The sequence below is a fragment of the Tinamus guttatus genome, unplaced genomic scaffold (genome assembly GCF_059628265.1).
Source record: "Tinamus guttatus ecotype Peru unplaced genomic scaffold, ASM5962826v1 Tinamus_guttatus_pri_ptg000356l, whole genome shotgun sequence".
Classification (NCBI taxonomy): domain Eukaryota; kingdom Metazoa; phylum Chordata; class Aves; order Tinamiformes; family Tinamidae; genus Tinamus; species Tinamus guttatus.
The window spans coordinates 4,736,235-4,745,491 of NW_028288890.1; positions in this window are offsets into that span (position 1 = coordinate 4,736,235).

The window sequence follows — 9,257 nt, forward strand, 5'->3', positions numbered from 1 at the left end:
ATATTTTATAGCATTTTATAGTAATTAATGTTTTCTAGCATGCTTCCCGATCTGACAATGCTGCTTTGGTAATGGTGAGTTTGGTTTGGTTTGGTTTCAGCTTGGTACGTATCTTCCATCCCAAGTCTTCAAAGCGCTCTGTTGCCGCCAGTGAAACGGGCTCCCCGGGAGCCTGCACCGGGTGGGCTGTGCTATTCGTGTTCCTCGGATTTCTTTGTGCCTCGAGGCCGCGGTGATCAAAGCCTCCTCGTGCTGCACAGGAGCTGGAGACGCTCCTTCCCTCACCGCCGGCTCCGGCGCTGGCGGCTGTGGGAGAGGGAGGCGTCGCGGCCGCCCGCGTAGACGCGGCAGGAATACGGCTGCGGTGGTGCTGCGGGTCAGCATGTCTGCGCTGTCGCCATCCTGGGAGGTTTTTAAGATGAAGCCCTGAGCAATCCCAGCGATCTCGTTGGCCTTGATGATCTTGAAGGTCTTTACCGACAATAGTGGTTCTATGATCTGGTCTTACTTTGGCCATCGTTTGAGCAGGGGGTTGGACTAGGGCCCTCTTGAGGTCCCTGCCAACCCCCAGCATCCTGTGAACTTTTGGTTGGAGACCTTGTGCCACACACAGAGGTGCTGAGAGGGGCCGTGGCTTTGTGAGGGGGACGGCGGTGTCAGCAGGGAAAGCTGCTGGGTGGGAAGAGCTGGGCCTTGCCGTCGGTCCATCCGGAGCAAACATCTCCCCGGCACTGAGCCTGCTGGGAAGCCAAGGCTGATTGAGCTCCTTGCCAGACCAACAGTAACAGGAGGCATCACGGGATGTCCTGTGTCCACCTTCTGCCGTGAAGGAAAACACCGTATTCCATAACCACCCAAGAAAGACCCATTTTCCTTAGTATTGTGGTTCCTTTTGGGGGCAACATGGTTGCTTTTTTCTTTTTCTTTTTTTTTTTAATGGGGAGAGCATCTTGGATTTTTCTTAAAGACCTTTAAATTGTTATCAAACATCAAACTTTTCCGAAGGTTTTCTCTATTTAATCAGCAAATATCATCCAATTATACAAGGATAAAGTAATTATGTCTCCCTCGGCAAACCCATTTCCCTTTCTTTCCCAAAGGGGAGGAGAGGCCTTCCTTCAGGATTATGTGATTAAAGAAAGGTTTAAAGAAGAAGTCTTGCTTTGTTACTTAAAGAGCTTAATCCAAAATCCTCTCAGAACTGAACTGCATGTTGAAAATGCTGAGTAAGAGAAGAGCAAGCTCATCGCCCACCCTGGCTCGGGCCAGGTGAGTCCTGCTCCCTTTGGGCACTAGGTGGGATGTAGAGGATGCAGCTTCGCTTGTCACGGGCAGTCCTAGCATGACGCTGGGGAAGGATGTAGGAATAACCATGAAACCTCAGTTAGAGCAAAGGGCTGCCAATCTGTGAAAGATGAAGTGCGTGAATGACCAGGACAAAGAAGGTTGCACAAGAACAGACAGACGTTCCCCTGAGAAAGCCTCAGCTCCCGTTCATCAGCGGAGGGAGAGGCTGTATCTCTGCTGCTGTGTTTTTGTGCTGCAGACAGGCCCGTTCTCCACGCATCTGAACCTTTTCCAATCTTTTTTTTTTTTTTTTTTTTTTTCTTCCTGGTTTGCAGGACACATGGGTTTTCATGGGTTCCCACCACAATGCAATGACATGTCTGAGAGGGTGTTGCAGATGGTTGTGGTATCTCTGGGCCAAAGTATAAACCAATGGAAAGCTGGTTCTTATCATCCACCCTGTTCCCTATTTCTTTGCACAGGTGGGAATGATCCTGATGGGTGATGGGTTCTCGAGATCTGCTTCAAAAGAAGATTATTGTTCCAGATCAAAGTGTGGTGCCATGCACGAGACCCAGAGTTCTGCTGGATCTGGCTTTTGATGCTGTCCAGTCCTGGGTGCTCAGAAATCTGGAGCGTGGCCTTTGCAGGGTGGTGTATCTCCATGGCTTCTCTGTCACTCCTAGCCCTTTCCTGAGCTGCGTTTATCACACCTGAAATGTCATCATGTAGGGATAGGAAACGACATTGGCTTCAGGGAGCTGAGGGTTTGGTTTCGAAACCCAAACCAAGCCGTGACTCAGTCCTGGATCCTGCTGTATTAAGGGTCGGTCTCTAAGGTTCAAGGGCTGAAAACTGCAGCAAAAAACTTACTTCTGAAACTCCTGCTAGAGGAGCAGGACCCAGATACCCCTATGGAGCTGCAATGCCGAATCTATGAGGCCTCTCCCGGGAAGGGGAGGCAGAACAAGCTCCCTGTTCACTCAGGACTGCCACGTGCGAGGGGGCTGCACGGGGCCCTCCAGCACCCCGAGCTGCGGCGGGCGCGCGGGCCCTGTCTGCAAACACGGCGACCTGCGGCGCCGGCAGCAGGGAGACGCTCCAGCCGCCCGGCGGCGACGGGAACCGCTCCCGCCGGAGCGGGCGGCTCCGTCTGGCTCTGCAAACTGCAACGGGGCTTGCAGCCGCCGCCAGGAGCAGAACAGACATTAGCAACCAGGCAGCGCTGCTCGCCACTAACCCCCCGCATCCTGAATTCACTCAGCTGAGGCAATAGTGCTGGCAGAAGGGACCGGGCTGATTATTTCTTTCAATACAGGTAAAACAGGCAAGGGTCTGGAAAGCTGTTATAGTTTCTCCTCAGCACGTAGTCTGCAGCACTCTGCATATAAAATTTTATGTGCCTTTATGGCCTGAGAATTGAAATTGCAGAACACCTGCTACTCCCATACACTTAGCAGGTGTTGGCACTTTTGCAAATAAGGCCCAGAGTGGTACCAGGGCAAGGAGCTGATTAAAAGGAGGTGGAAACTCCTCTTTATCTTGCTCTTTCTCCCTGCAAGCTCTCCTAGCTGGGGGGGGAATAAGGTGGTAATATCTCTGAGGGGGCTGATACCACCACAGAAGGATTTAGGGTTTTCCAGCAAATCTTTGCCACAATTTTGACCTGTTACCAGCTTGTCCCCAGGATTGCGATGTTAGTACTGCACCCTTGGATTTTTTCTTACCCCTCCATCTGGCCAAATAAACTGCAAAGCAGGGGCTTATCCCTCTGCTGCGCTGGGGCAGTGTTCTGGTCATTACAACTGCATGGATGTTTTCCAGGGCTCGGTGTGTTGAGGTTACTCTCCTTTCCCCCTTCATTCTTCTGCAATCGTGAAGCTTGCCATGAGATTGCAGGCAGCCGCAGCGATGTGCAAGTGTGTATGAGCGTGAGCACAGGCAAGGCAGGGGGAGAAACAGGGCTGGAACAAGATACACATCTCCCAGAAATCTGTGTTAAAAGTAGATAGTGATCTGGGGAGAATGATGCATAAGATAAAAAGCCCAGGGGCAAAGTAGAAAGGAAAGAAAGAGATGCATAAATTGGCAAAATGTATTAGACAAGGGGAAGAGCCATAGCTGCAGGGATAATTTTTAACCAGATATCTTTCATGTTGCCCAACAGAACCTCACAAAGCTAAAGTAAAAAACCTTGTGGTGAGAATTGGAGAGCCTAAGGGGCCGTGGAGGCGGGGAAGGGTCCTCCTGTAACTTGCAGTTGTTTCTCATAGCCAGCAGTGAATGACTTGGAGCACAGGATAGGACCTTGGCTGCCAGGCAGGCGCCCGTCTGGGGCTGTCCCTGCACCCAGCAGGTGCCAGGCCTGCCCGGCCATGCCAGCAACACACAACCCAAATTTAAATGGTATCTGGGCTGTGAGAAAGAAGGGAGCCACAAGTCCCGAGGCTCCCAAGAGAGCTGTTGTGGTGAAGATGTGTTTGATCTCAGCAGTTAGGATGTAAATACAGATATGCATGTGTATGGTACAGAATACGATGCAGAAGGAGGCGCTCGGAGAGGGCCCCCAAAGTCTCCTCTCTTCAAAGATCACGTTCAAGTGGACGGATCCTTCCAGCCAAAGCAGGACCGCTGGGCAGAGCCGAGCGCCCGCTGCGGGGGAAGCGAGAGGGGCAGAGCTGGGAAGGAGGCGAGGAGGGAGTCAGGACGGGGCAGCAGCGCAGCTCGGCACTGCAGCCACCACCACCACCACGTGGGGCCCATTCAGTGTCAGAGCTGGGGGTGCTGGTGCAGACCGGGCAGAGCGGCTGGAGAGGCGGTGAGAGGAGGCCTGGGGCCATGAATGTGTCAACAAGGTTTTGGTGCCAGTGGGGAAGACAGAGGCTGAGGAGGGAAGAGGCAGCAGCTGTCCTGCCAAAAGTCCCCTCAGAGAGTTTTTTGTGCCTGGAGGCCTGGCTGTAAAGGAGGTACAATACGAACAAAAACAAGGATAACCTTATTGTGAATAAACTCTTTATTATGGTGCAGGAGTTATTCTGTCATCATAAGCCTCTGTATTCCTGCAGCTACAGGTGATCCAGACAAGGATCACTTCTACACATTTGCAGTCTCCACAGGGTTAAAGCTGCTCCTGCAGCACTGCCTGCAAACGCAGTGCATGGCACTTGCCTCATGCTGCCTTGGGTTTGCAGGAGCATGGATGTCCCCAGTGGATGGAAGCTGAGGGAATGGTTTCAAACAAATATTTCTATGAAGCTTTAAAAAACCCTTTGATTGGATTATTCCAGCTGACTTTAGCTAGTCTAAGGGTCACTGATTTATTCTGTTTATGTGAAACCTTTAATATTAAACCATGCTTTGGGAGAAAGGTCTCCCAAATGGCAATGTGTAAACGGAGCATTGAGAATAATCTTGCAGCGATACATCAGCTGCAATAATGTTGTGCCTGCACATGCCTTCTGCCTCCTTCCTGATCACCCTTTTAAGCTTTTCTGAACTTCTCTATAATCCCTCCACTAGAGGTGGTCTAAGTCCTCACAGTAGATGCATGGTACTCAGCCACTGCCATCAGAACCAGAGCAGACCCTACGCTGGGAGATGTGCTCCTCATGTAGAGCTGTGCATGCATCTGCCCCAGGGTTTCGACGGTGGAAACATGGGAATACTTTTGAATTTGGACTCTTCCCTAACCAGATCTTCACCAGCCTTGGTTTAGTGATGAGGAGGACTAGCCTACTCTGATGAGGAGGACTAGCCTACGCCGTCTCTGCAGCTCTCTCCGGCCAGGCAAACAGCTTCTCTTTTTCTCTCTGGATCCTTGCTCTTGTTTCTAGATGTGAAGTGTGGGCAGTAAGGAAAGATTGGGGGCACTTCTCTGGATGGAGCTGTGCGAGGCTTTTATACTACTGGCTCTGGAAAGAGCTTTCGGAAAAAAAAAAAAGTCAGAAAAATCTCTTAGATGAGATTGAGCCTGCTGCATTAGTGTTTGTGGCACTTCTCCATGACCTGTCTTTTCTTGGTTGTAAATATTAATGACATGAATTAAGTGGAGTTAAGAGATCATATTAAGTAGTTCTTCAGCAGTCTTCTGTAGAGAATAACTGTGGTATAATAAATACATCCTTACTCTTATTTTGGAGGTGCTGATGAATTGCACTGAGCAGCTCAACAGCGTCCATGGGGAATGGTTGCTCCTGCAGCCTTTGCAGAACAGGTGAACTCCAGGGGTTTTGCTGAACGTGAGTCTGAGATACCAGCTCAGCAGTTCCAGAGAAGTAAATACAGTGTGTTCTGCAAAAAAGAATGAAGGGAAAGCTAAGCTCACCATCGAGACCCCAGTCCAAAAGGCAGACAGGCTGCACTCATAATGTGTCCAGACCATCACCTTCAGTACAAGCTCTGTTTAATGATTAATAGTGCAAAAACCTCTGGAGATAACATTCATTATTCTTGTGACGTTGCTTTTGTAATGTTCTCAAGGCCCAGTGTTGCAGAGGGTTTTTGAAGCTGTGCATTAGCTGGTTAAGAAGCACTTCAGTTAATGTCACAGGAAAATTCCACCAGAAAAAACATATAGCTACAGAAAAAACGAATGGTGAGAAAATAAGATTGGTTTGTTTATAACTTTTAATTCTGGTGGAAGGAGTCCCCCTTAAGTCCTGCACTCAACTCTTACCCCTACAATTCACCAAATGCCAGTAGTTTGGGAAAGTTCCCATTTTTCTGCGTCTCTGCTGTTCAGAACAAAACTGTTTTCTGACCGGTCTCCCTTTACTTTGCTTCTATGTGAAAAGCACATTAAAAACAGAGGTCAGGTTCTCAAAAGCACGCGGTGCACGTCCTGTGTGGCAGACGTGGGCTCGTGCACACCTGGCTGTGAGCCTCGCGTTGGAGGCTGTCGGATGCTGCTGAAACTGAGGCTGCCTTTGGCACCTGGCTGGGATCCTCCAAGAACTGCTCCTTTGCGAGTGCTGCTGTCTTACTTGCATGGCCCAATAGGCAAAATTACCATAGACCTTCACAGCACAGACCTCAGGTTTTGTGTGCAAGGACCGCTTGCATCTTCTGATAAACCATCTGTTTTAGAAATGACCTGACCTGTGGGAAATCAATGTAGCTAAGTCCGTAATCCACCGCAGTCTGCGTTTTGATGCACAGCCAGGCAGCAGTGTGATGGAGCCAGTGACCCAAGATGTGCCTAGAAGTCCCAAGGTCCAGAAACCAACTTTGCAGAGTTCCCTGCTTTGCCATCAGACCAGCTGGCACGGAAGAGCTGAACTGATAACCTCAGATTGACCTGTCCCTCAACATCATACCAATAAGCTTAGAAAAACTTAGCTGATGACCTGACAGTGATGAGTTCATTGAAATTTGTCAAAACTGAGAGAGAGAAAACTCTGATAGAGTCTGAGATTGTTAGCAAAACTTTATTTTTGTAGAGACGGAGGAATCCTTCTGCTAGCACTGTTGCAAACATCCCATGCCGAACAGCTATTCCTCACCATGCAAGGAAAGATACATTTCCAATTGAGACTAGGATTTAGGATCTGTTTGAAGGGAACTCCATCTCCTGTCAAACACAGGCCTTCTATACGCATCAAAATCATAGAATCATAGAATCATAGAATGCTTAGGGTTGGAAGGGACCTCTAGAGATCATCTAGTCCAACCCCCCTGCATACGCAGGGACACCTAGAGCACGTGGCACAGGACTGCATCCAAGCGGGTTTTGAAGATCTCCAGAGAAGGAGACTCCACAACCTCTCTGGGCAGCCTGTTCCAGTGCTCTGTCACCCTCACTGTTAAGAAATTTTTCCTTAAGTTCCTATGGAATTTTTGATGTTTCAGTTTCCGGCCATTTCCTCTAGTCCTATCAGTGGCCACCACTGAAAAGAGACCATGACCGTCCTCTGCACTCCCTCCCTTGAGGTATTTATATACACTGATTAGATCCCCTCTCAGCCTTCTCTTCTCCAGGCTGAACAGGCCCAGCTCCCTCAGCCTCATGCAAAAGTAAGAGAAAACCTGAGTCATTCCTGCTTTGAAAGAGGTACCATCATCTTAGTTTTCCTGTTTGATTTCTGCTTGCAGAAAAACTCATTTTGCTGTGAACCTAAAAGTGTGCATTGCCAGGTTGTGATTAAAATACTGCTCTCCTGTTGCAGATATAACCAAGTGGGATCATTGGTCCTGCACTTCATGAGGTCAAGAGGAGCCACCTGAACCCCCAGGGAGAAGCAAGACCATCTCCTTCCCCTGACCCTCAACAACTCAGTGGCTCTATAGGTAAGTGAGGTGGGCTGTTGTGAGACTGGTTAAAGGGAAACCTTAAAACAGAACTGAATCCTTCCAGCCCTGTGTAGAGGAGTGTAGAAGAAGTCAGGAAAATAATAATAATAAATGACTTTCACCCCATTTACTTCTCACAAGTACTCTTTACAGGGTAGCTCATTCACCACTGGTGATGTGGTGGCGGAGGTAGAGAGGATGACAGGTAAGTCATTAGTGCCCTTGGGAAATGATGTCCCACACCTGCACTCATTGCTGATTTCTTACAGCAGTTGTAAAATATTAAAATATAACCCTGAAATACAGACCACAGTGATTGCTGCTGCTTGGAAACAGGAGGAGGAGAACAAATCCCTCAGGAGAGCAAGAAATTGCTCTGCATGATCCTTAAAATACCATGAGGCCCTCTTCTTCCATCACTTGAAGTGCCTCCCTATTACTAGGAAAGAGATTAGTGGGAATGGTAGTAATTCTTAGGAGAGATGTTTGCTGAAAAAGAACAAATTTTGCAGTTCTCCAGCCTGGGACATGCACAACTCTTGGTCAGTACTTCACTTATGTTCCTTTTTATTATCTTTGTCTATAAACTCATGGTACATCTAACTGCTGCAAATTCATTTTTCTATAGGCGTGACCAGCCCTTTGGTCCATCATTGCTGTGAATGTTTCTCCTTTCCTGGGACATCAGGACTTTGTTTTCAGTTTGCTGCAGCCTGGGATCTGTCCAGATCATTTGGTTTGTGCAGAATAAAAAACAAGCAACATAACGTTCCACAGTGACCTTTCTGCTATGGGTGTGGGTGTCACCACTGCTTGGGTTGTCATTATGAAGCCGCAGCAGGTGAATGGCATGTGCTCAGGCCACAGGGATGGACCTTGATGGCACTGGTTAAGCTGCTGTTCCAGGAGGCTCAAGCAGGGAGCTTCCCTTGAGCCCACAACTTAATGAGCAAAATCTGGAGGCGAGGCATGGAAAATCACTGTGGTCCTTGGGCACTGACAGGATCCTAGCTTGTTTAGAGAGCTTCAAAATGCAGAAAATGGACTAAAACTTGCAGGCAAGCTCTTGTCAACTCCTGTCTCAGCCCATAAGGAAGGGTGGCCTGAGGAGGTCAAGCCAGTACTGGTTCCATCTCCAGCAAATGCCCAAATTGGCTATCTTCTGTGAAAGTGTTTGGAGCAGGGTATAAGTCTACAGCAATCCTTGCTCTCAATTTCAAAATTTTTTATCTCTGAAACCTTCTGAAACAGAAGTTTTCCATGTATACATGCAGTGCAGAGAGATGCATTTCTCTTTCATGAGTTTAGGACTGGCAACACGAATGAGCTTCATAACTGAATTTCTTCTGCCATTCTATTGCATGACCCTTCTTTATTCCCATCAAATACCTGGACCTTGGCCTGGCGTGCACATGAACAGCTTGGTCTTGATGTCCATCTTGATGTAGAGGGGATTGACAGGCACTTCTGGAGGTGCATGCAGGCACTGGGGTGGCTCTTCCCTTGCCTGTGACCCCACTGTCCTGGTCTTTCTACTCCAGTTCTTCCCAGACTGTGTCCAGACAAAACTGTTTTCTGCTGTTTACTTCAAAACTCATGAAAACTCTAGTGTTATGGAGGGTCTGCTAAATGGCTACACCTCGTTTTTCTTCATATGGAAAGCTTCCAGTTCTACAGCACTG